Source organism: Phoca vitulina, unplaced genomic scaffold, assembly GCF_004348235.1.
Source record: "Phoca vitulina isolate PV1807 unplaced genomic scaffold, GSC_HSeal_1.0 scaffold69, whole genome shotgun sequence".
NCBI classification, from domain to species: Eukaryota; Metazoa; Chordata; class Mammalia; order Carnivora; family Phocidae; genus Phoca; species Phoca vitulina.
Genome location: NW_022589772.1, coordinates 1,058,791 through 1,084,754, shown reverse-complemented (window position 1 = coordinate 1,084,754; position 25,964 = coordinate 1,058,791). Strand labels below are relative to the sequence as shown.

Genomic DNA, 25,964 nt, shown 5'->3' with positions numbered 1-25,964 from the left:
TTAATAAAGTGAAAACCTTGACTAAATTTCTTGCAGGAGACTTGTCTCTACTACCACATTGCATTTTGATGAGTATGCATATTGAAAGTGGTATTATAATTTAGGATTAAGGCTGTTGCAATCATAATTACATATAAAACAATCACTCTGAGAAACAACTGCTTTTCAAAGCTGTGGAATAATGAACATGTGTTTTTCTGAATGATGAATTAAATGGACCACAACTTCATAAATGGATGGTCTCCCAAAGGAAATGTAAACTATTAAAACCCATAATTAATAACCAGTTTGTCACATGGTATTTTTCCTCTTTTTGTATTCATGTCTACCAAGTAGTCTGCACATTCAAGAGAGTGTCTATATTTTAATTGATTAACCAACACTTTGGAAATAGGTCTCCTTCACTGGAAAAGCAGAAACAAGAGCCAATTCATATTTTCCCCCTTCAAATTGCCATTATTCTAGAATTTTAGGCAGGAAAATATGTTCTTTTATACATCACAGATAAACCTATATATGCACTTTAATTTTTGGAGTGCACTTTTTTCGTACTATTCTTTTGAATTGTTTTTTTCCTCCTCATTTTTTAAAACCTTTAGCCAAGAAGGGTCTAGAATATCACTGGTAGTTCTCATTTTGCTGAGAAATTTCTGGTATTTGATTCCATTCTGTTTCAAGCGTCTAGGAAAATTTCTAAACCCCAACTTTGGTAATGGAACTTCTTCATCTAGGGAGGTCAGGCAAGAAAGAAAAGGAACATTTCATTCATTGTATCAATAAAATTTAAAAAGTTTGAAAGCCAACCATTGGAAGGAATGTGCATCGCTAGATATTTTATGCATTACGGGTGGAAGTATACATTTGTACAACTACTTGGGAAAAGAAGTTGGCATTGTCTTCTAAAGCTGAATATTCACAGTGCATATAAGATGTGTTGTTTTAATTTTAATTGATTAATTAATTAATTAATTATATCAATGCAGCCATGTCTGGTGAGATGATAGTGGTGATTCACATACCAAGGGTTATAATTAATTCCATTCTATGCACTTGAAGCCAGACTATTCTTAGAATTCCAGGGTGGCTGAGCACCCAAGTGGGCATCCTTTGGTAAGGCAGCATATACCAGGCTAGGGCAAAACTAGAAGAGCTACAGAGAAACACTTGTTTTGATAGGAATGCTATACATTTAAAAACGTGCATGGGGCCCCTGGGTGGCTCAGATGGTTAAGCGACTGCCTTCGGCTCAGGTCATGATCCCAGGGTCCTGGAATCGAGTCCCACATCGGGCTCCCGGCTCAGCGGGGAGCCTGCTTCTCCCTCTGACCCTCTCCCCTCACGCTGTTTCTCTCTCGCTCGCTCTCTAATAAATAAATAAATAAAATCTTTAAAAAAAAAAGTGCATGGTTCATAGCCTTTTATCAATGACTTTATGAAGCAAAACAAAAAGAAAGAAGTCATGATTATTTGACAGGGGCTGCTCAATGTGCAGACTCTTAGTCATAACCAAGAAAAAAATGGGAGACACATCAAATGGATAGTTTTCTGTTTTGTACATTTGGGAAAATGTGAGTTTCTTCTAGACACACAGGAAAGATGTGTCTTCATCACATAATTCAGGGATAATGATCTACAAATTCTTGTCAGGAAAGTTTAAGCAATTTTAAATAGTCATAGTCAACATGTAAGCCAAGTTGGCTTTTGTAAGGGGAAATTATAAGACAAGTAGAAAAAATGTAAAATTATTAACTTAAAAAATTCCACAAATTTGTAACCAAGTTCCTCACAAATAATAATTTGAAAGAGAAGGAGAATTGTCCCTGGCGAAGTGGGAGATGTTTGTTTTTAACCATAGCTGTTACTTATTGAACATCGACTAATGTCAGGGACTAGACTGGACTAGTTTTTTCTTCTAATTCTCACAACAGTCAGCTGTCAATAAACAAGTTATTACCGATCCCATTTAACATAGAGAGAAACACAGGCCAAGAGGGCTTAAGTGAGTTTCTAAGGTTCCACAGCTCGTGAGTGACAGAGTTGGGATTCTGAGTCCAGATCTGCCTGATTCTAAACTCACATTTCCTTCCCCTAAAGCTAACCCGTGTATGTAGTGACCATACTGAGTGAATGAAGAATGGATCCCAAGACGTTTTAGGTCTCATATCCACCCCTCTTCCAAGCTGGTTCTTCTGAACAGAGCATGGGCTCCCAGCCCTAGCTCTACTGTCTACAGCACTGGCAAGTGACCCATTGGGCTTCTCCTTGACCAACTGGGCATCGAGCAGTGCAAAAGCAAATCCCTCCACAAAGCTGGGAGAGTCATGCTGTGGGCTACTCCTGCATGCTAGGGGGTACATATTTCCTGGGTCCTGTGGCCCTGCCTAAGAAAAGTGGGGGGGGGTGGAGAGACAAAACAAGCAGCTCAGTACCTGCTACTACTAAATAAAGTTGACTATGTTCATATTAAGTTAATAGTAGGAACTAAAAAATGTTATTGTTATTACATTATCATCACCATTATTATTAGCTGGGTAACTCTTAGCAATTTACATTAACCCCTCTTGGACTCAGTCTCCTAGTCCATAAAATAAGGTTCACACTACTGGAATGAGCTAAGATTGCCATGGTGATTATAGTACAAGATAAATTCATTTTAATACCCTGGCAAATTGCTCTTTAAGTGTTAGTAGGACAGGAGAGATAAGTTATTTTTTCCCTTTGATGTGATTAAAGTGGGATTATAATTATCTTGCAGATATTGGCTCCAGTGTATTTTATTTCTCCACATTTCTACTAGCTTCCTGACAAACCGGCCTTCCCAGCCTCTTCATTCCCTGTATATAACAGTCTGTTTAAACTAGTGCTGATAGAATTCCTTTTCCATTATTTCTTATAATTTAGATCTACATTCAAGATCCATTCCTGGTCCCTTCTTTCCTTCATAATACCTTTGAATACTCAAATCCTCACAAATCTCTCCCTCTACCACAGTTTGGTAATGACCAGTTTCCCATTTTTTGTATTCATTAATGTTATCTTATTAACTAAGTTGTAAATTCTTTGAAAGCAAAGACTCTCTCTTCTCATATATCTTAGTACTTACAGAAGCACCTAGCCCAGTGCCTTACAAAAAGTAGAAGTTCAATAAATAATTACTGATGGATAAACTCATGTAAGTTATCTGTGAAATCAGTCATTAATTCTTGTAACCAGAACTCCAAGAAAGCTCTAGAATTGAATGCCATAGTTTTAGAACCATATAAAATGTGGCACTGTTTTATGCGGTAAAAAAAAATATATATATATAGACTGAAAACTCATTTAAAATCCAGAAAAGAAGGGCTTCTTGGCTGGCTTAGTCAATAGAACATGTGACTCTTGATCTCGGTGTTGTAGGTTCAAGACCCACATTGGACATGGAGCCTACTTAAAAAAAAATAATACATAAATAAAATCCAGAAAAGATTAGTTTGTGAGAGATAAATTCATGATAAGTTATTTAACTGAAAATAATTATTTTGGAAGACAACCTCACATTTTTTGTGTTGACATTATAGGTGGTAAACTTGCCTTCCTAGGAAATGTCTTTAGGGCCCTCTGCCAGAAAGGACACTGGGCTCATAGGTCATAGCTATGTTCTGATAATTAGGCCAACACGGTAAAAGAATGTACACAACTTGCAGCTCATTATATTACTATTTTCAGACAATTGGGATGAAATATATCAGTGAAAAATACACATTACACTAAATCCTTGTTGACTGGAATACAAAACCCAGTTTAAAAAAAAATGACACATTTTTCCTGATGATTGGCAAGGATACATTAGAAAGACTTTTTTATGCAGTATATATTTTTTAATTATTGTTGTTCCAACTGTCCTCTTTACTGACACTATTGAACCAAGGATAAAAGAAAAGTGAACATCGAGTATGTGGGTGATATGAAATGGAAGTAGAAGATGGACCGTGTCGTGTGCTTTAGGTAAACTTCCTTGTCCTGAGGTTCCAGACATTGGTCTCTTTTTGAAATGAAAATAAATACCTCCTTCCTTTTAGAATGAAAATAAATACCTTACCTTCCTTAGAAATATGGCAAGAGAGTGTTCAGATGACTTACTACCCTTGTGAACAAATGCGTTATAATAATACAGGGTTTTACTATTCTCCCCTTACTATTCTAATCCAGAATAAACGCCAGTTGAACATTCCCCCATCCCTCTCCAGCCATAGCAACATATATTACACTGATAACAAGATGTGGGAAGACAGCCTTTTAAATAGATTTTTAAAGCTTAATTTCTTAAAATAATATAATCTAGGGGGCTTGTCTTAGAGGTCCATGTGGGTAGGTGAGGACCTGTCAACACAATGTCTGTTCTCAGCATTTTTCCTAAAGGCAACATGCTATTTTGTTTTCCCGTGTAATTATTTTTGCTTGTCTTTTTCTGCTTATGTACTTTAATTTCATTTAGAACTTTGAAGATGGAAAAGTATGACTGTTTAGACTCTTTCATAATATAAAACAGACTTAGTAATAAAGACGATAAATTCTCTTTGATAAACATCTGCTTATAGCTGAATGAAGGGTTGTTTAGCACAGAATGTGGTATTCAGCGAAAAAAGCAATTCATCTAAGAAATACTTCTTCCCTTGTTGCATTTACCCTCTTGCTAGCTTGGTGTATCTCTATTGCCTATTTGTCCTTTGTTACTGTCAAGACAGCAAATTTCTATTTGGAGCAGATGTTGTAACTGCCATTGTTCTAGTGCTTAAAATTCATTCTGCTGCAGGAAATTCTTATCATTAAACCTCTAATTTAGCAGTATTAACAAACCGCAACTATGGACTGTTTTGTCCAGGATGTCTGGCCTTTGTTAGATATCTGAGCAAAAAACATATATATATATTTATATCGTGAAAATTGTATCAAAAAACTTATTTGATTACTTCTTGACAAATCAATGTGAAGCTTTCTTTCATTAAGTTAATATATAATATGATGGTGGGTAAATGCTCTAAGATGTTAGTCAGTCATTAGTTGTGTAGGAGTTTATCACGGATTTTCCTTGTTTCCTTTACTAATATCTCCATAACTTATGCCAAAAAATTAAAAATCATAATATGTGTCTTGCTACTTTTTGAATAGAGTAGTTAAATTTAAACCTATTTTTAAACTTCCAATTTGGGCCTTTTTGTCCATAGCTCCTAATAGCACCCCACCTATCTTACCCCACCTAAAAAGCCATCAGATGTCATATTTTACCGTCAGGAAAGAATCAGAGAGAATGCCATTTTATTCTCACTCTCAGTCACATTTTCAATATTGGAATGATTAAAACGAGACCAAAAAAAAAAGTTTTGCATTCCACTTTAGACTTACAGTTTAAAAACGAAGGCAACAAATATTTTGTGGAAATATGAGCAATAACTTTGAAACAAATAACACATACATACAAGTATTCAGTAAATAGAATTCTACAACATGTCCTAAGTTTTCCATGATTACTACTTTAGAAGTAATTCCAGTCCATGTTATTGGGTACATTGTAAGTAGTATCCCATGGTTGGACATCCAGTGCAATGACTCTAATAAATTGGACACATGTTGATCCAGTCAACTATTGTTAGGGTGACCATACATTCCAGTCTGCTCAGGAGAGTCACAGTTTACACTTCCTGAATAAATGTCACTAATACTTTTTTTGAGTCTCAAAAGTGTCCCAGTTGGGATATGAAGTTAGATGCTTATTGTTACCCTCATGCACCCATAATAAACCGAAGGAGTTACATGCTGACACATATAAAGGAACTATAAGCAAACGTCCCTTACCCAGAGGAGCATGCGAACTTATTGATGACACAAGAGATACATATGAAACCATTGCAAAATAACCCATACATCTTTGAATTTAAATTCCAAATTTACTGGAAGAGATACATGGATATGGACTAGAGTAGTTAAGTCTGATTTAAGGAGTTGTTCTCTTCTAGGGCCTTGCAGGCATGAGGTCACGTGGACAAGGTTCTAGGCATGGTGATAATTAAAGTTCACGGTTGATCAGTCAACAGAGGAAATGACTGAATGAATACAAAGAAGGGTATGGTAGAAAAAATAATCCGTAAGGACTTAGAAATTCTGGTCTCTCGCCACTGGCCAACTTTATGTCGTTGAGGAAATTACTTCCTCCCTTTGGCTTTACTTCCTTCATCTGTAAAAAGAGGGAGTAAACTGGATTCATTCAGCAGTTTTATTTATTGTGAGACTACTCTGGGCAAGGAACTCCACTAAGGACTATGCAAATGATCTCTAAAGTTCCTTTCCTGCTCTAACTTCTGTGGCATTCACTTCGAGCACCAGTGTTTCCTGCGACATAGTTCTAGTCAGTTCGGGATCATTCACTTTTTGTCAAAAAAGAACATTGCCTGCAGGTAAGTCAACCCCACCCAGCAAATATTTGTTATGTTAAATTGCCTGGAAACTTTTCCTAGCAGTGTCCTTTATTTCTTCATTGGCTTAGAACCATGTTTTCATTCTCTGTGATAATGATGCAACCCCAGAATGTAGGAGGCCCTTCGGGGAGAAGCTGCTAGGGCATATTTTCTGAGCATGAAAACCACCATTTATGCTTCAGGTAACCGAGGTTACAACCCATTCAGCTGGGAAGCAGGGCTACTGAGCCCTGGTCTCCTTCATCACTTTTCACAACTGAGGTCTGTTTTCCTATCTATCATCCTGATCTCAGGAAGCTTGCTCTTGTTCCCCCATGTGAATCACCTAACAGGAGAGATCATGCTTTCTGGAGTGAAGTTGTAGCAACTGAACAAGGAACTCTACCAACTCAAAGAAGCTGAGATATCTTCTGTGAATCCAGCTGGTTCAAGGCTGCAGGCCCACTTCCCTTGGCAGGTTTTCCTATTGCAGGGAGTGGGGAAAGTAGCCCTAAACCATCAGAATGGATTATACATCACATTTGATAATGCATATGGACACTCCACTCCATTAACTGGAGAAGTTGGAGATAGATCTAATCTGAAGGGAATCTGAGGAGCAACAGAAAATTGATTTTGCTGGTCTAATATTTATTCTGTACTTTAGAATTGTGGTATGCTTAAGAGTAGTTATGTTTATTAATAAAGAAGTTTGGACCTTGTTAATATAATGGATACAAAATACAAGATCAAATATAAGTCATGTTTAAATTCATACTTAGTTCATTTACCTTTGTCACATCATAAAACGGAGAAAGTTTTTTTTTTTTTTGTAGAAGTGCCAAGATAAATTTAAATCCAGCTGCAAGTCCACCTGACTAATGTTTGCTTTCAGTATTGATAGTGGTGATCATGATCACAGTGGTAGGGGATAAGAGGGAGAAAAGTCAAGATTTTGTAAAGAAGTGTTGAATGAAAAGTAGGAGTAACGGAAAAAATCAGAGCTACAGTAGATTTTCACTTGCAAGTGAGCGATGCAAGGAAACCAAATTATTGAAATTTAGAACCAAGGGTATTTATCGTCTCCATATCGCACTTTTACACCCAGAGCGATTGTCAATGTTGCCACAAGGGGTTTGCCCTTACTTTTCTTGTGGTTACGCATGAGATGGGAAACGGAGGTCCTTTCCAGAAAAGTATTCTTAGTACCTTCCACTAATAAAAAAAAAAAGTGGATTCCAAGTGCTAAGAAATTTCTACTAGCTTTCCACATAGTCCCATTGAAATTTTTAAACTTACAGAGTGTATTTTTTCAGAATTCCATACTGCTGTACATTTAAATCTGTAAATGTACTGAGGCAACTATATAAAGCATTAACTTAGAGATATGAACAGCTGAAAACTAACTGAAAAGAGCTGAAAATAGAGTTGCAAGTAAATCATTGAGAATCTGTCTTTTCAAATATACTGCATGTGAATTTGAAATCAGTCTATTTTATTCTATCAGTCATATTAGACTCTTCTACCCCTTCAATTGATAAAGCACTTAAACCTTGAAAGTTTCTGACTAAAAGGGGGGGATAGGACAAGGAAACATGAAAATCATATGGAATGATATGGAATCAGTCGACAATGTGCTGAAATATTAACTTGCAGATGTCCCTAAGTATATGTTTAAAATAAGGCCAAATTTGAAAGTAGATTATTTCTTTGGAAAATGGGTTTAATTATTTCAGGGTGTAGAAGCAAACACAATTCAAACTTCTACCTCATTTTTTGTGGTGTGTGTGTGTGTGCGCGCCCGCGTGCGTGTGCACACACATGCACACATGTGTGTTTAATCATTGTTCTGGCAAAATAAGAGCATGATCCAAATTCTAGGCCTTATTCCAAAACTTCTAGAGATTGGAGACACCTTACAAGGTGTCACAGGAGGCCAGGCATAAGACAAGAGAAGGAAAATGAAGATGCTAGCTCACATAGATATCTGGAGGGGGTAACCAGCCCTAGGAAACACAAAGAGCCAGACTTAGAGCAAGGCAAACTTGTTTTTAAAAAGGCAATGGAGAGATTTCATTTTTTGCAGTTAAACAAAGCCAGGACTGACTAAGGGACAGTGTATGTAAGAACAAAAAGGAGGCTGAACTGAGACCAACGGGATGGTGGGTATTCCTTTTCTTCCTGATGAGATATGGAAATTTTCTGGGACAGAAAGAGTAAGAAGAAGATAGATCTGCACCTATGCTGTTTCAGGGCAAGTTACTAGACTCTGTAACAAAGTTATAGATTACTTTTTAGTGTAGAAAGAAATGGCTGATTAAATGGAATGTTTCACTGGTTTTCCTAAACAAACTTATTTATAGAATTTCAGAAACAAAGAATGCTTTCTCAGGTGAGCTAATGTGAACCCACTCATTCTCTGAACCATTTATGAGAACAAGTTGACAGGGGGCAGCAGAGTAGCCTGAGAGTTCAACACAGTATAGAAATTCATAATATAAGGACAAAGACTGTCAGTTTTAATACTTTAAAATAGGGATTTAACAGCATGTGTTGCAATCTGTTTCTGAAATGTGGAGGCATGAGATGTTACATTCTCAGGGCCTTTAGGTTAGTAAACATATAGATCGAATATGTTGTAAATGGAATCCTCCTACTTTAAAAGTGATCATTTGTAATATGTTTTTGACCATTATGTAATACTATGTTATTACATTATGTAAAATGTCAACTGTTTCAATAATATTCTACGGGAAGAATGAATATCCTTACCAATCTTTAATATTTCTGGTTTTGTTTTTACTTGAGCAGCTCCATAAGTGGATATTTATTTGGTGCATTACTTTTATTATGAAAAGAATAATAAATTGCTTCTCTTGTTACAAAAGTAGTTCTATAAATATGTCGATCAAATTTTTACTGATTTCTGTTAATGTGATAAACAATGTGAAATAAACATCTTAAATGCCATTTACTGATGATTAGATTGTAAATGGTAAAATCCATTTACAAATTCTTTGAGGAATTTGATTTTTAAAGGAAAACCTCGATCAGAATACGGACATGTTCATTAGGGGGCTCCCAGCATTTTTCAGAAGGTCGTATTCTGCCACAGGGTAAAGAATCCTGGTTTGTTCAAGTGATATTTTCAATCTAAAATCTAGGAGGCAGGTGCTCACTTGTCCTCCTCCATGCTTGGAAAATACAAGGAGGAGGCCATAGTGGCAACTGTCACCATGATTGATTTCGTTGGGATAGAAGATTGACCAGCTGGTTGTAATCAGTGCATTGAGGACGTCCTCAGAACAGTGAACCTGTTACATTGAAAATCTGCAAGGGAGAACAAAGCAGCAATGTTTTCAAACTTAAAGATTTTGAAATGCAAGATACTTTTCTCATGTTATCTCTTCTTCTACACAACACAACGTTCAAGCCACATGTTGTTCACAGAGTATAATATTGCAATGATAATTGTACATGCAACAGATGAAAATAGTGATAATGACTGAGAGTATTTTAATTTTGTATTGCACCTTGTATAATGCTACTTGTACAGTTATAAGTAGATGTAAGAAGATTCATATATGATCAGCATATTTTACAATCTTCGTGTCCTTGAATTTGAAGTGTATTGCAGGTTAAGCTCAAGCCAGGGTAAAGATTGTCTTATAGAACTCTATGACTCTCAAAATTGAAATGTGAAGTGATGGTGGTATACTATAAGAGTAAAATAATAGTAATTATAAAGTAAATGTAGTTATAATTAAGATATAAATTTAGCATTCATTTCTTTATTCATTAAATATTTATGTAATACCTAATACGTGCAAGGCATTTTCCACATATAATCTATTCTTAATGAAAATCATCTCAGCAAGCTAGTAATGGAGATAGTATTATCTTGAATTGACTATCAGCTGTGCATCCCTGAACCATGGAAAGTAGGATTGGGTGTCATTACTCTCTACATTTCTGCTTACGTGTAGTTTACCCCTGCTTTGATTGAAAAGGTGCAACACAATCTTATTTTTGGGAATAATTATTGAACAGGAATAATCAAGGGATGTTTCCTACATGACATGGACCCCTAGCTAGAGTGAAGTACCCAGATGGGCCATTAGGAAGTGGAACATTAGAGACTTTGTTAAGCACATCCAATCACTTGCAAGACCACAGGTAGAATTTCACCCCCATTTTGATTTTAGGACACTCCAGATGATCTAATCTCATTCTGCACAGGAGGTGAGTGTTACAGTGTTTCCAGGCTGTGCCAGGTCACAATGAAGCTTGAGGGCAAATGCATAACAGCTGCAGTTTTGATAACAAATCACACACATTTTAAAAATTATTGAAACTCATTTTGAATTTGATATTCAATGCCATTTTGAATTTGATGTTCAATGTCATCACACAAACAGCTATTGGAGACTTAATGGATACCAGTCTCCATGCTAAATGCATCGAAGACAGAAGCATATTCTGTGCATTCAAGTGCTTTACAGTCCGGCGACAGTGATCTCACCCCTTTGCAAAAGCAGGATTCTTCTACCTTACCCATTTGAGTTATATCATCTTTTGTTTTGTTTTTGCTTTTTGTTTCTTCTTGATCCTTAAACTCAAAAGATTAAGTGTTCGCTGGTAGTAGATTTTCTACTTAAGCAGATGCTACCTGACTACATTGGCATATAAAATTTACAAATGGACTCAGATATTTTCTATTAACATAAAACTATTTTTTGCTTTTGCTGAGTCCTTGTATTTAAGAACACGAAATCAGGGCCCTTGTACTCTGGTGGAGGCCCCTCTGATGCAGAGATCTCATTTAAAGGTGAAGGACTAACTCTGTGAAATGCTGAGAGTAGTTTCCTGACTAGCTCTTATGCTGAAGGGTTTTTTTCCTAATTGATTAGCTTTTGAAGTAAAAAAAGAATCATTTCATTCCAGACTAGGCTAGATGCAAGTGGTCATCCATGTAAGATCAACAAGGGAAAAGTTAATTTTCTTTCCATAATTACTTTCAAAGTTTTACTTTTTTTTTTCTCAATCAAGTTCAAATTGCTCTTGAGAGCAGGGAAGTATGACAGTATTTCCCAGCAGATGATAATGAGAAAAGATCATTGAGAAAGGATACTATGCCATTCCATCAAGATGTGGTCCTCATTCAGGCAGTGATAAAATAAACTGTATTAAGTTCTATACACCCTTGCAAATATCAAGTCTGCATTTTCATAGTTTAGTTCTCATTACTGTACCTTACATGAAAAAAGATGCAATTAAAACAGAGAAGAGGGAGTTGCTATGTTATGACTGAGTTTTTTTATTAATACCATGTGATATCTATATCAAAACTTTTTAAAAAGCTGAACAAATGTCTTATTTTGAAACTCTTGTGGGAATATACAAGTTACTATTTTATGCATAACATGGGTAAATGTCATTCAGAATAATAAATGGGACTTTTTTTATGTATGCTTTGTTTATGTTCTATGGATTTACTTACGTTTTTAATTGGTTTTTGTGTTGTGTGTAGGATTACTATATCAGAAGGATAATATTTTTTAGCTTCCAGGTTTCTTTAGAAAAGTGTATGGTGCTGTAATGTAGGGTATTGGACCACATTAGTTTTATGAAGTTAAAAAAAAAAAAAAAAACAATTCCAACCATCTTAACTAATATGGCAGATGTGTCAATTTTAAAAATAAAATAACCAGTTATTTTACCAGCAAAATGAGTTTATTTGGGAACAGTAGAGGAATTGCAATTCAGGACAGGCAGACTACAGCAAACCATAGGCAAGTCCAAAGAGACAAAAGGAAGGTCAGCTTTTTTTGGTTTTAGGAGGAAGTTGGGGAGGGCTTTTTTATTTTTATTTTTTTATTATTATTTAAATTCAATTTAGTTAACATATAGTGTATCATTAGTTTCAGGGATAGAATTTAGTGATTCATCAGTTGCATATAACACCCAGGGCTAATTACATCAAGTGCCCTCCTTAAGGTCCATCACCCAATTACCCTATCCCCCCACCTACCCCCCCTCCAGCAGCCCTCAGTTTGTTCTCTATAGTTAAGAGGCTCCTATGGTTTGCCTCCCTCTCTGTCTTCATCTTACTTTATTTTTCCTTCCCTTCCCCTATGTTCATCTGTTTTGTTTCTTGAAGTCCAAATCTGAGTGAAATCATATGGTATTTGTCTTTCTCTAACTGACTTATTTGACTTAGCATAATACCCTCTAGTTCTATCCATGTTGTTGCAAATGGCAAGATTTCATTCTTTTTGATGGCTGGCTGAGTAATATTATATATATATATATATATAATATGTATATATATACACATATATCTACTTATATATATTATATATATAAATTTTATATATATATATAATATTATATATATATATATCATTTCTTTATCCATTCATCTGTCAATGAACATCTGGGGTCTTTCCATAGTTTGGCTATTGTGGACATTGCTGCTATAAACATTGGGGTGCAGGTGCCCCTTTGAATCACTGTTTTTGTATCCTTTGGGTAAATACCTAGGAGTACAATTGCTGGGTCCTAGGGTAGCTCTATTTTCAACTTTTTGAGGAACCTCCATACTGTTTTCCAGAGTGCCTGCACCAGTTTGCATTCCCACCAACAGTGTAAGAGGGTTCCCCTTTCGGGGGAGGGCTGTTTTAAACAAAAGTTCATTGGAGAAGAATAAGAGTTTGAGGTTGTGGCAGTTTCTCATTGGCTGCAAGTGGTGGATAGTGCATTGATGCTGGGGCAGGGCGGGATCTTCATTCTTTTTCTTAAAGCAGGAGATGAAATTCCTATGTGAAAATGTCCTCCCTCATCAAGATAACTCTCTTTCCTTCCTTCTGCTGGTTAGGCAGGCTGCAACAAGCGGCACATGCATAAAAGCTCCCCTTCAGGGCTTTCTGACTCCATTTTAAATGAGATTTCCTTTAATTCCTTTATTTATTTTCACAGTAAGGTTTTGTAGAGGCCTTGGGCATTGTTGGCATCCTGGGACTTAAGTGTCAGAACCAGTCCCTTCCCCATTTCTACATTTCTTATTTCAGCTTTTGTCCCTGTGCTATCCTCATTCTCTTAGGCTGCCCCACCTGTCAAGGAATGTGGCTATTATCTCTAGAGATCCTTCCTTACAGATGATCATCCAGGGGAATTGTGAATGCTTTCCCTTAATTTCCACCTTGGGAAAATTGTGAAGGACTATAATTGCATACTGGGATCCTTAGTGACCAAGAGGCTAAGGTACTATTATAGACCCAGACCGATAGAGGATGACCCCTCTGGTTGGGGGCGGGAGCTACAATAGAACCATAGAGGGTGAAAAAGATTTCCCCAAGGGGGTTCCTGGCTGGTTCCGTAGGTAGAGCATGCAACTCTTGATCTTGGGCTTTTGAGTCTGAGCCCCACATTGGGCATAAAACTCACTTAAAAAAAATGAAAATAAAAATTTTAAAAAAAAGAGTTCCCCAAAAGAAGAAAGACACTGGTAACAAAAAAGGTAGGAGAAAATACTGGAAAGACAAAAACTGATGTCTGCTATATTATCCAATAACAAAATTATATATATAATATATATAAACATATACTAATAACAAATATATACGTGTGTGCATATATATGTGCATCTGCATGCACACATATGTACATACACATGTATGTCTCCTTTTAGATTATCAATAGATTTTTATAGTCATGTTCATATAGATCCCAAATGCTTTCTGTTAATATTATTTCTGGTTTTTTTTAATTGAGGTATAACTGCAAATTAGTTTTTTCTAGAAAGTCTTCTTAGATTGCTCATGAATTTTCAGTTTACCGCTGACACACACATTTGGTTTTTTTGGTAACAATTGTAGCCCACAACAATGATTTTATCATTGACTCCCAACTTTTGCATCTTACTCATCAGTAGATGAGTAAATCAGAAAAAAAATTCAACAATGAATTTTGCAAAACAGAACCCATTTTTCTAAGAAAATAGTTAGAAACTAGAAGACATGATTTTTCTTTTTTAAAAAGAGAAACAATGTTATGATTAATGAGGTGGATGTGAAGTTTGTGATAACATTACTTTTGCTTCCTTTCTGATTCATAATTTTGTTCTGTAAGTGAGGTTTCTGGATAAATGAGGTTTTGCAGTTTACAGAGCATCTAAAAAATGTTTCAGTGTTCACAAGAGTCCTAGAAGCTAGGCTACTGATTTATGTCTGGATGGAGCAGTATTGATTACTTTGTAGTCTCTGTTTTGTCTTTAATGTACAAGCTGGTGTTTTTATGCACATTTCTCACTGCTGTAATGCTTTGTTAGCCTTCATATAATATTCATTCACATCTCGATTTTTTTAAAATGAAAATATGAACCACAGATAAGTTAGTTAGGTGATTTAACCTAGATAGTACAAGGTAAATACAAGGTGGGAAAGAGCCTGTGAGCTTTGAGTTTCTGTCCTCTCTGCAAAACCAAAATTAATCAGGTTTAACAGGATAATGCTCTCAGTGCAAAAGAACTTTGCTAAGAAATTATGAAAGTACAAGTTAATTAGAATACAGAGCTGCTTACTTGGGCTGACAGTTATTAATTACATGTTCTCGGGCTGGCTTAATTTCAGGCAATTTGCTGTGAAACAAAACAAAAAAAGTTCCTGTTTTAATCTTCCAGAAAAACACAATCCCTCAAAGCACGCACAGAGAAATAATTGCTCTATAAGGTATAAAGAAAGCAGATTTTAGATTTAAGCTTTTGGGCCAGTGTTTTTGGAAGTTTATTCCCTTTGCTATATATTTCAAACTCCAGTGGGAGCTTGTGTGCCTGCCTAAGTGAATAGCAGATTGTTCAAATATCAGTGTAGCTAGTGGAGATAAGTGGGAGTTTGCCTTGTTTTCGGCAATAGATACATTTCTAAGAAGTTGTGTATAACTGAACTTTTCCCAAGTGAGTCATATTTTAAGTGCGTGGTAAAAAACCTCATGAGCCTCCTAGATTCACGTTAGGAGGATTACTAGAACTACTGCATTGTTCCCCTATAATTTTTTTCCCCTCACACTTTAATCAGATTAGCATCTTATTCTTGCAAATTAGGTATGTCACTCCTATTTAATGGTTCATTAACTTGGCATATCACCTTTTTATGGGATCTGAAGTTTTTGGTACTTGAGCCTCTGTTAGTAAGAGTTACGTGCTTCTGCTAATAAAATAAGTACTGTTAGAAGCTTTGAGGCAATTATTTTCTCAGAATTGAAAGTATTAAAAATTGGTGGCAACATACTGTGGAAACAAATGAAAAGTGAGAGCACACTAAATAAGGTCTTCATTCTCAATGCTGAGTTTCTTAACTGCACTTAGTCTATAGTTGTGACGCAAGTGGCTGAGAGCCTCAGGATACGGACTAGACATACAACAAGGAGATAGGTCAGCACAAAAGGCGGCTCAAATACTCCCCAAAGTGGATTCTCTGTGGAAAGCATTTTCGGAGGAGAGAACCAGAACACAGCAATTTTCAGGAAGGGACTGTGGGTAACTGGAGAGGAGAGGCACACGAAAGCCCACAAAGAAAGTGTAAGAAAAGGCAGTGCTTCCTCTGTTGTTTTGGTGACAATATGCTGAGAAGCCACTTAACAGTTACAAAAGAGAAGGAAGGAAGCATGAAGAAGTTCAGGAAAAAATAGAGGAAAAGAAATATAAATATCTGGTAGTGAGAGGAATGGAAAATAGGAAAGAAAATAGATACATTAAGGCTCAGGTAGGGAAACAGGCTGTCTCAGTTGGAAACTGAGCATAAAGGGCAGACAGAGTCAAAGGGAGAACAAAAGAGAGAGTTCTAGGGGAATCTTGAAGAACTAACTAAAATCAGACAACCAAGAGTAGCACAGCTGAAAGCATGTACAAACACTGCGTGTAGTACAAGAATAAAAAAGACAGGATTGTAAAAATGGAAAGGGTTATGGTGATTTATGCAAGTTCAGGGCAATAAATAAGATTTAACAGCAAAGAAAACATTTTTATGAAGAGGATCAGAATATGGACCATTTCTGAAAAACCTATCATCAGTCACTAGATATAGTTACCAAAACAAACATAGAGGAGTTATTAAAAAGATAGGAAATCTAGAAGGGATGATGGATTATTTTGGATGAGATAGAAAACAGAAAAAGAGAAAATCAGGTTTGGGAATATTATGCACCACACAAGATGAGATTGCCTCTTCTCTACAGTAGAAAATTCTAAAGATTTTTATACTTGTTAAAAAAAAGAATTCTAGAAAACAAAAAAGAATTTATGTATATTGTTCATGTTTTCAGAGTAACTGCAGTTCATCTTCAAATCATTAAGGAAGTGTTAAAAACAAAACTGAGTAAACTTGAAGATCTATTTGGTTTTATTCAACAATTCATGAATCGGACAGCATTCCATCTAGCAAATAGAAAGGAACTCAGAGGAGCTGTACAAAATGAAAGGCTTTTACAGGCAGAAGTGGGCAGGAAAGGAAGTTTCTAACAAAGAGTGGATTGTTTCAGGCAAGGTTCACCTTCCTTTGGGGATGGAAGGGGTCTAAGGCAGATTACTTCACTAGTGTTGCCCAGGTAATTCCAGATTGACTGGTTAAGGTTACATTCCTGAGAGAGGCTTGAAACTGCAATGGGGCTAGGTATTAAGTCTCAGTTTGCTGACATGGGCTTAGCCCAAGTGACTCCATTTAGATCCCATTGTCTCTTTTCTAGCAATCCATAGTTCCTAATACACTTTCAAGCACCTAGGAGATTTTATCAAATTCAGGTTTTTTCAATACTGTTTAAATGCTATGCAAAAAAATATTAACAACTGGGAGCACATTTTGTCATCTTTGTCTACTGGCCAACAATTCAAACAGTAGTTTTTATTCTTGTGGGTTTTTCCTTGAAGATTAATTTATTTTGATAATTCCTGACACAATATGATACAGCAGTATTTCTTCTAGTACAGAGAAATGTAGTCAGTATTTATCCTACTGTTAATTACATTGTTCTCTGAAAGAACGCTTTGTTTTTTTGTAGGTGGGGGAGGGGGCTAAGTGGGGGGAGGGGAGGGGGGAAGGCATCAGCATGGCTTTTTGTTGTCGCTGTAGGGACCCGAGAAAAGCAAAAGTCATCCTTAGTCCTTCCTCTCTGTGTTTTAAAGAATATCCATGCAATATCACCATTCAGTCATTTCCTCATTGAAGGACAGGTGAGAAGTAGGAAATTCGTTTTTATCCACATACAGAGTGGCTCTGTAATTTTGCATGACTTCCTATGAAATGAAGATAGCACAGGCCTGACATGTCGGTCTATTTTGGCATATCTGGAGACTGAGGACAAAATGAATGGCATAGACCTCTAAGTCCACTAAATTTAATGTCTTTCATTAACCTATTGCAAAGTACCATATAAACAACTAAGGAATGCTTACTGAACAGGGATGAAAGGAAAATCCTAAAGTCCAATTTGCAGATTGTTTACAAGGTGGAAGAGACCCCAGGTGGTACTCATTGGAATGTATTGAAAGGATTGAGAAATCACTGGGTACACCATGAAGGTTGGTTTTTTAGTTCACTGTGACACATCATTCCATGCTTAAAACCATTCAGTGAGTCCTTATCTCAACTCCTTCCCATGATTTACAACACCTTAATGATTCTCTCTAGCCTGGTCTTATACCATTCATTCCCTATTCCCCAGCCCCAGTGGTTCACACCCACCTTAAGCCATTTGCACTTGACAGTCTCTCTGAACACCATTCTCCCCAAACCTCAAATGACTAATCCTCCTCCTTCAAGTCTGAGGTTATACGTCACTGCCTGAAACAGTTCAACCCTGACCACCCCCATCTAAACTACTCACCCCAACCTCTCATGCTGGTCTGTTTTATTTTTTACACAATTATTACTATATAAAATTATCTTATTTGTTCACTTCCTTATTAACTTTTCCCCTTCCCCCATATTCTAAACTCCATGGTAACCAGGACCTTGTCTGTCTTGTTCACAGCTGTATCCCAAGCAACCAGTTTGCATGTTTATTGAAATACGAATGATAAGTAATAAAAACAGACCTCAGCCAGCTAACCAGTTAAGTCTTAGTTCTAGTTCAGGGCAGTGGAATTGGATGATGATGTAGGAACTCTTGAAAAGATTTCAGGGAACCGATACAAAGATGATCAAAGGCTTAGAAAACAAGACCTATGAGGAGGAGAAAATGGTGATTAGAGTTTATGAGCACTTTTGCATGTATAAACTCTCTTAACCTTTTACTAATAAATACGCAAATTTGTTATTATTATCCCTGTATTATAGGCATTGAAACTTCGATACAGAGAATTTAACTGACTTGTCCAAAGTCACATAATTATAAGTCACAATTCACATTTGTCCAAAGTCACATAATTATAAGTCACAATTCACATTGTTGTTCCCAAATACCTTTGTAATTCGTTTGGGATAGATATTCTTCTGCCCAGTATGGTTTGGAAGTGGGGAGAAGGTATGGCTACAGAGTAGAGATGACTTAGGCACGGTGTCTAAGATCCTATGGGCTTTTGACCAAGTTTTCAACTTTCAAAATGAATAATTTCAAATTTATTTTACATTTAAAATTTGACCAAATGCTACTGCCTTTTGAGCTTTATATCACAAGTGGATTTGGCTCTAGGATGTGCTCATTGCATGGGCTGTGTATATTTTTATTCAATACCCAGAGCGTGCAGTGTGAACATAATAGAGATTGAAAGACAGCCAGGAGGGTAAAATACAAATTCTTAGAGTAATGTTGTGCTTCACATAGATTTGTTAAACTCTCTAATTTAAGTTGGTTTTTTGTTTGTTTGTTTTGTTTTGGGGTTTGTTTGTTTGGTTGGTTGGTGGTTGTTTTTTTTTTTTTTTTTTTACTAAACCTGCTTCTCAACTGTCAGTTCTACAACCTAGATTCCAAACTCATAACTGGAATTTGCATATTGCTTCTACTTCTATAATAGATTTGTTATTCCTCTTTTATTGAGATTCCAAGTTTGTTAAAATTTCAGATGGCTAGTCAAAGTTAGCTTTCAGTAACAGGAGCACTCTTTTAATAGAATTATAAAAACACATTTTGAAGAACATAATTATTATGATTTTTCATCATTTTATTAAAATCTCTCTTGCCAACACATTAGATGCTCTCTATTTACAGTTGAGAATTGAAATCTCTAAAGTACCATTTTACCCCATGGTAATATTGGTCAATGTATCATCTTGTGATCAGCTAACTGGACGTTTCTTTAACCCACTTATTTAGAATTTTCTATAATTCTCAATATTTTTACAATGAGAATCTATTACTTCAATAATTATAAATTGATCATGTCCTTCAGTTAAAATAGGCAAAAAAAATTTAGGGTATTAGAATAAATTAGTTTGATTTGAAGCTGTGTGATCTTTGCATAAAATTCCAAATATAAATTATACTTGCTCCAGTCCTGACTATATTCCTTATAATTAGAAAATTGTTTCATTATTCTTATTTTAGCCTCTCCTTGCTTATATTAGAAAGCAAAGCTGAACTTAGACATCTAATAGCAAAATGAATAGTTAGAATTACTTATTAAGAAACCTAGTTCAAAAATAAATTTTAAAAATGTTATAGGCCAAAGAAAAATAACCGAAGTGCATTTGAGTGAACTTACAAATAGAATAGAGGTGGACAACGGGTTTACAGGGAAAGAGGAATTTTAATAAGTGCTGACTAGAAATATTGGGGCATTTTCTGTAGTATCAAACTGGAAATTATGCTTTAATAGTTTTTTTTAGAATGTCAGAATATATTCAACACATTGTGTTTCTTCATGCCTGGCATATAGCAGGTCCTCAATAAGTATTTGTTGAAAGAATAAATGAACCAACAAGTCTTATTTGAGCACCTGTTATGTGGAGGAGAAAAAGCTACGACCCAGAGTTTATGATCTAATGTGGGAGAGAAGAAATATGAGGCGGATGCACAAATGACCAAATGTATGATAAGAATAAACGTGTCCTAAACGGTCAGAGGAAGGCCGGATCATTTCCCATCTGGGAAGGTTTTAGGGAGAAAAAGGGACTTGAGGGTCGGAGTTGGTAAAAATTAAGAGAGCAAAATTATCTGTTCCAGAAATTTAAGCAAATACATAAACATTACTAAATCAATGTTATTATAAGACATTTAATAAATTAAAATCGGCAAATGTTAGATTATCAAGAAATTTTTTATGATCATCTATTGTTAAAAATTCCGTTTGCCTTTTATGGTAATATAATATGACATAGTCTAGGTTCCTGCAAGCTTCTGTCTCTTGGCTTTTTTTTTCCCCTTAACACATTACATACATCAATTCTAGTGTAGCATATCCAAAATATTTTAGCAATTACTCTGTCAGTTATTTTCTACTTCAGGTTAAACTTCTAGCCTAAGTCGTTAGAAATTAATTTAAATCATGAGAACAGCAGTAGTTGTTTCTAGTATAAAAGCTTCTAACTCTTTTTCTTCTTGCAAAGATTAAAGACTTTAATTTTTTTCTGTTTCCTCTTAGGTCATATTTGTGAGAAGTAGATGGTTATAGGAAAAGTTGATTTCATCAGGGTAGGGAGACGTGTTAGGAGTAAAGCAAGCTGATAGTCCCAACCAGGAGATGTATGCCTATCATACAAATGAAATGAAGATCACACTGATTCTTTTTTGTTGTTTGTTTTTGTTTTTGTTTTTTTATTTTACATTTTATTTTTTTAATTTTATTTTATTATGTTATGTTAGTCACCATACGATATATCATTAGTTTCTGATGTAGTGATCCACTCTTCATTGTTTTCATATAACACGCAGTGCTCCGTGCAGTATGTGCCCTCCTTAATACCCATCACCAGGCTAACCCATCCCCCCACCCCCTTCCCCTCTAAAACCCTCAGTTTGTTACTCAGAGTCCATAGTCTCTCATGGTTTGTCTCCCCCTCCGATTTCACCCCCTTCATTTTTCCCTTCCTTCTCCTAATGTCCTCCATGCTGTTCCTTATGTTCCACAAATAAGTGAAACCATATGATAATTGACTTTCTCTGCTTGACTTATTTCACTTAGCATAATCTCCTCCAGTCCCATCCATGTTGATGTAAAAGTTGGGTATTCATCCTTTCTGATGGCTGAGTAATATTCCATTGTATATATGGACCACATCTTCTTTATCCATTCATCTGTTGAAGGGCATCTCGGCTCTTTCCACAGTTTGGCTATTGTGGACATTGCTGCTATGAACACTGGGAGGCATATGGCCCTTCTTTTCACTACATCTGTGTCTTTGGGGTCAATACCCAGGAGTGCAATTGCTGGGTCATAGGGTAGCTCTATTTTTAATTTTTTGAGGCACCTCCACACTGTTTTCCAAAGTGGCTGTACAAATTTGCATTCCCACCAACAATATAAGAGGTTTCCTCTTTCTCCACAACCTCTCCAACATTTGTTGTTTCTTGCCATGTCAATTTTTGCCATTCTAACTGGTGTAAGGTGGTATCTCAATGTGGTTTTGATTTGAATTTCCCTGATGGCTAATGATGATGAACATTTTTTCTTGTGTCTGTTAGCCATTTGTATGTCTTCTTTGGAGAAGTGTCTGTTCATATTTTCTGCCCATTTTTTGATTTGATTATTTGTTTTTTGGGTGTTGAGTTTGAGAAGTTCTTTATAGATCTTGGATACCAGCCCTTTATCTGTGGTGTCCTTTGCAAATATCTTCTCCTATTCTGTGGGTTGCCTCTTTGTTTTGTGGACTGTTTCTTTTGCTGTGCAGAAGCCTTTTTTCTTGATGAAGTCCCAAAAGTTCATTTTTGCTTTTGTTTCACTAGCCTTTGGAGATGTATCTTGAAAGAAGTTGCTGTGGCCGATGTCAAAGAGGTTACTGCTTATGTTCTCCTCTAGGATTTTGATGGATTCCTGTATCACATTGAGGTCTTTCATCCATTTTGAGTTTATCATTGTGTATGGTGTTAGAGAATGGTCGAGTTTCATTCTTCTGGATATAGCTGTCCAATTTTCCTAGCACCATTTATTGAAGAGACTGTCTTTTTCCCATTGCATATTTTTTCCTGCTTTGTTGAAGATTATTTGACCATAGAGTTGAGGGTCCATATCTGGGCTCTCGATTCTGTTCCTTTGGTCTATATGTCTGCTTTTGTGCCAGTACCATGCTATCTTGGTGATCACTGATTTGTAATATAGCTTGAAATCGGGCAACGTGATGCCCCCAGCTTTGTTTTTCTTTTTCAACATTTCCTTGGTGATTTGGGGCCTTTTCGGATTCCATACAAATTTTAGGATTGTTTGTTCCAGCACTTTGAAAAATGTCATTGGAATTTTGATCGGGATGGCATTGAAGGTATAGATTGCTCTGGGTAGCATAGACATTTTAACAATGTTTATTCTTCCGATCCATGAGCATGGAATATTTTTCCATCTTTTTGTGTCTTCTTCAAATTCTTTCATGAGTGTTCTGTAGTTCCTAGAGTTTAGATCCTTTACCTCTTTGGTTAGGTTTATTCAGAGGTATCTTATGGTTTTTGTGCTATTGTAAATGGAATCATTTCTCTAATTTCTCTTTCTACAGTTACATTGTTAGTATATAAGAAAGCAACTGATTTCTGTGCAATGATTTTGTATCCTGTCACATTACTGAATTGCTGTATGAATTCTAGGAATTTGGGGGTGGAGTCTTTTGGGTTTTCCACAGAAAGTATCATGTCATCTGCAAAAAGAGAGAGTTGACTTCTTCTTTGCCAATTTGAATACCTTTTATTTCTTTTTGTTGTCTGATTGCTGTTGCTAGGACTTCTAGTATTATGTTGAACAATAGTGGCAAGAGTGGGCATCCTTGACGTGTTCCTGATCTTAAGGGAGAGGCTCTCAGTTTTTCCCTATTGAGGATGATATTCTCTGTGGGTTTTTCATAGATGGATTTTATGAACTTGAGGAATGTTCCCTCTACCCCTATACTCTGAAGAGTTTTAATCAGGAAAGGATGCTGTATTTTGTCAAATGCTTTTTCTGCATCAATTGAGAGGACCATATGGTTCTTCTCTCTCCTCTTATTAATGTATTCTATCACATTGATTGATTTGTGAATGTTGAACCACCCTCGCACCCTGGGGATAAATCCCACTTGGTGGTGGAGGATGATCCTTTTAATGTATTGTTGGATCCTATTAGCTAGGATTTTGTTGAGGATTTTGGAGTCCATATTCATCAGGGATATCAGTCTGAAATTTTCCTTTTTGATGGAGTCTTTGCCTGGTTTGGGGATTAAGGTAATGCTGGCCTCATAGAATGAGTCTGGAAGCTTTCTTTCTGTTTCTATTTTTTGAAACAGCTTCAGGAGAATAGGTATCATTTCTTCTTTGAATGTTTGGTAGAATTCCCTAGGGAATCCATCAGGACCTAGACTCTTGTTTTTTCAGATGTTTTTGATCACTGCTTCAATCTCGTTACTGGTTATTCAGGTTGTCAATTTCTTCCTGTTTCAGTCTTGGGAGTTATAGGTTTCCAGGAAGGCATCCATTTCATCCAGGTTGCTCAGTTTTTTGGCATATAGTTGTTGATAATAATTTCTAATGATTGTTTCTATTTCCTTGGTGTTAGTCGTGATCTCTTCCCTTTCATTCATAATTTTATTAATTTAGGTCCTTTCTCTTTTCTTTTGGATAAGTCTGGCCAGTGGTTTGTCAATCTTATTAATTCTTTCAAAGAACCAGCTTCTAGTTTCATTGATCTAATCTACTGTGTTTCTGCTTTCTAATTCATTGATCTCTGTTCTAATCTTAATTATTTCTCTTCTAATGCGTGGCTTAGGCTCATTTGTTGCTTTTTCTCTAGTTCTTTAGGGTGTAAATTTAGTTGGTGAATTCAGGATTTTTCTGTTTTTTTTTCTTTTTGAGTGAGGCTTGGATGGCTATGTATTTCTGCCTTAAGACTGCCTTTGCAGTATCCCATAGGTTTTGGACCGATGTGTTTTTGTTCTCATTGGTTTCCATGAATTATTTAAGTTCTTCTTTGATTTCCTGGTTGACCCAAACATTCTTGAACAGAGTGGTCTTTAGCTTCCAAATGTTTGAATTTCTTCCAAATATTTTCTTGTGATTGAGTTCCAGTTTTAAAGCATTATGGTCTGAGAATATGCAGGGAATAATCTCAATCTTTTGGTATCGGTTGAGAACTGATTTGTGACCCAGCATGTGGTCTATTCTGGAGAAAGTTCCATGTGTGCTCAAGAAGAATGAGTATTCTGTTGTTTTAGGGTGGAATGTTCTGTATATATCTATGAGGTCCATCTGGTCTAATGTGTCATTCAAAACTCTTGTTTCAATGTTGGTTTTCTGCTTAGATGATCTGTCTATTGCTGAGAGTGGAGTATTGAGGTCTCTTACAATTAATGTATTGTTATCAATATGACTCTTTATTTTGGTTAACAGTTGGCTTATGTAGATGGCTCCTCCCATGTTCAGGGCATAGATATTTACAATTGTTAGATCTTCTTGTTGGATAGACCCTTTAAGAATGATATAGTGTCCTTCTGTGTCTCTAACTACAGTCTTTAGTTTAAAATCTAATTTGTCTGATATAAGAATTGCTACCCCAGCTTTCTTTTGAGGTCCATTGGCATGGAAGATGGATCTCCATCCTTTCACTTTCAGTCTGGATGTATCTTTAGGTTCAAAATGAGTCTCTTGTAGACAGCATATGGATGGGTCCTGTCTTTTTATCCAATCTGCAACCCTGTGCCGTTTTATGGGAGCATTTAGGCCATTCACATTGAAAGTGATTATTGAAAGATATGAATTAATTGTCATCATGTTGCCTGTGAAGACGTTGTTTTTATAGATTGTCCCTGTAAATTTCTGTTCTATTTCACTCTTGGGGGCTTTCTCCTTTTATGGAACCCCCCCTTAATAATTCTGGCAGGGCCGTCTTAGTGGTCACATATTCTTTCAGTTACTGCTGGTCTTGGAAGCTCTGCATCTCTCCATCCATTCTAAATGACAGCCTTGCAGGATAAAGTATTCTTGGCTGCATGTTCTTCTCGTTTAGTACCCTGAATATGTCTTGCCAGGCCTTTCTGGCTTGCCAGGTCTCTGTGGATAGGTCTGACGTTATTTTGATGTTCCTCCCTCTGTACATAAGGAATCTCTTCCCCCTAACTGCCCTTAAGATGGTTTCCTTGGTTCTAAGATTTGCAAGTTTTACTATTACATGCTGGGGTGTTGGCCTGTTTTCCTTGATCTTGGGAGGGGTCCTCTCTGCCTCTAGGACATGAATGTTAGTTTCATTCCTCAGATTAGGGAAGTTCTCAGCTACAATTTGCTCAAATACATTTTCTAGTCCTCTCTCTCTCTCCTCCCCCTCAGGGATCCAATAATTCTGACATTGGAACGTTTCATGGTGTCACTTATTTCTCTGATTCTATTTCCATGGATTTTGAGTTGTTTTTCCCTGGCCTCCTTTTTCCCTTCTTGTCT

General features: G+C 36.3%; 1 protein-coding gene and 1 non-coding gene across 2 annotated transcripts in view; both read left to right on the top strand.

The window, feature by feature from the left end:
- Positions 1–25,964, top strand: part of HTR2C (5-hydroxytryptamine receptor 2C) — a 285,831-nt gene that overhangs the window by 37,295 nt on the left and 222,572 nt on the right. The window lies entirely within an intron of this gene.
- On the top strand, positions 2,231–2,359 carry LOC116624715. Its single transcript, XR_004297940.1, has one exon. It is a non-coding gene; the product is annotated as a small nucleolar RNA SNORA35 (small nucleolar RNA).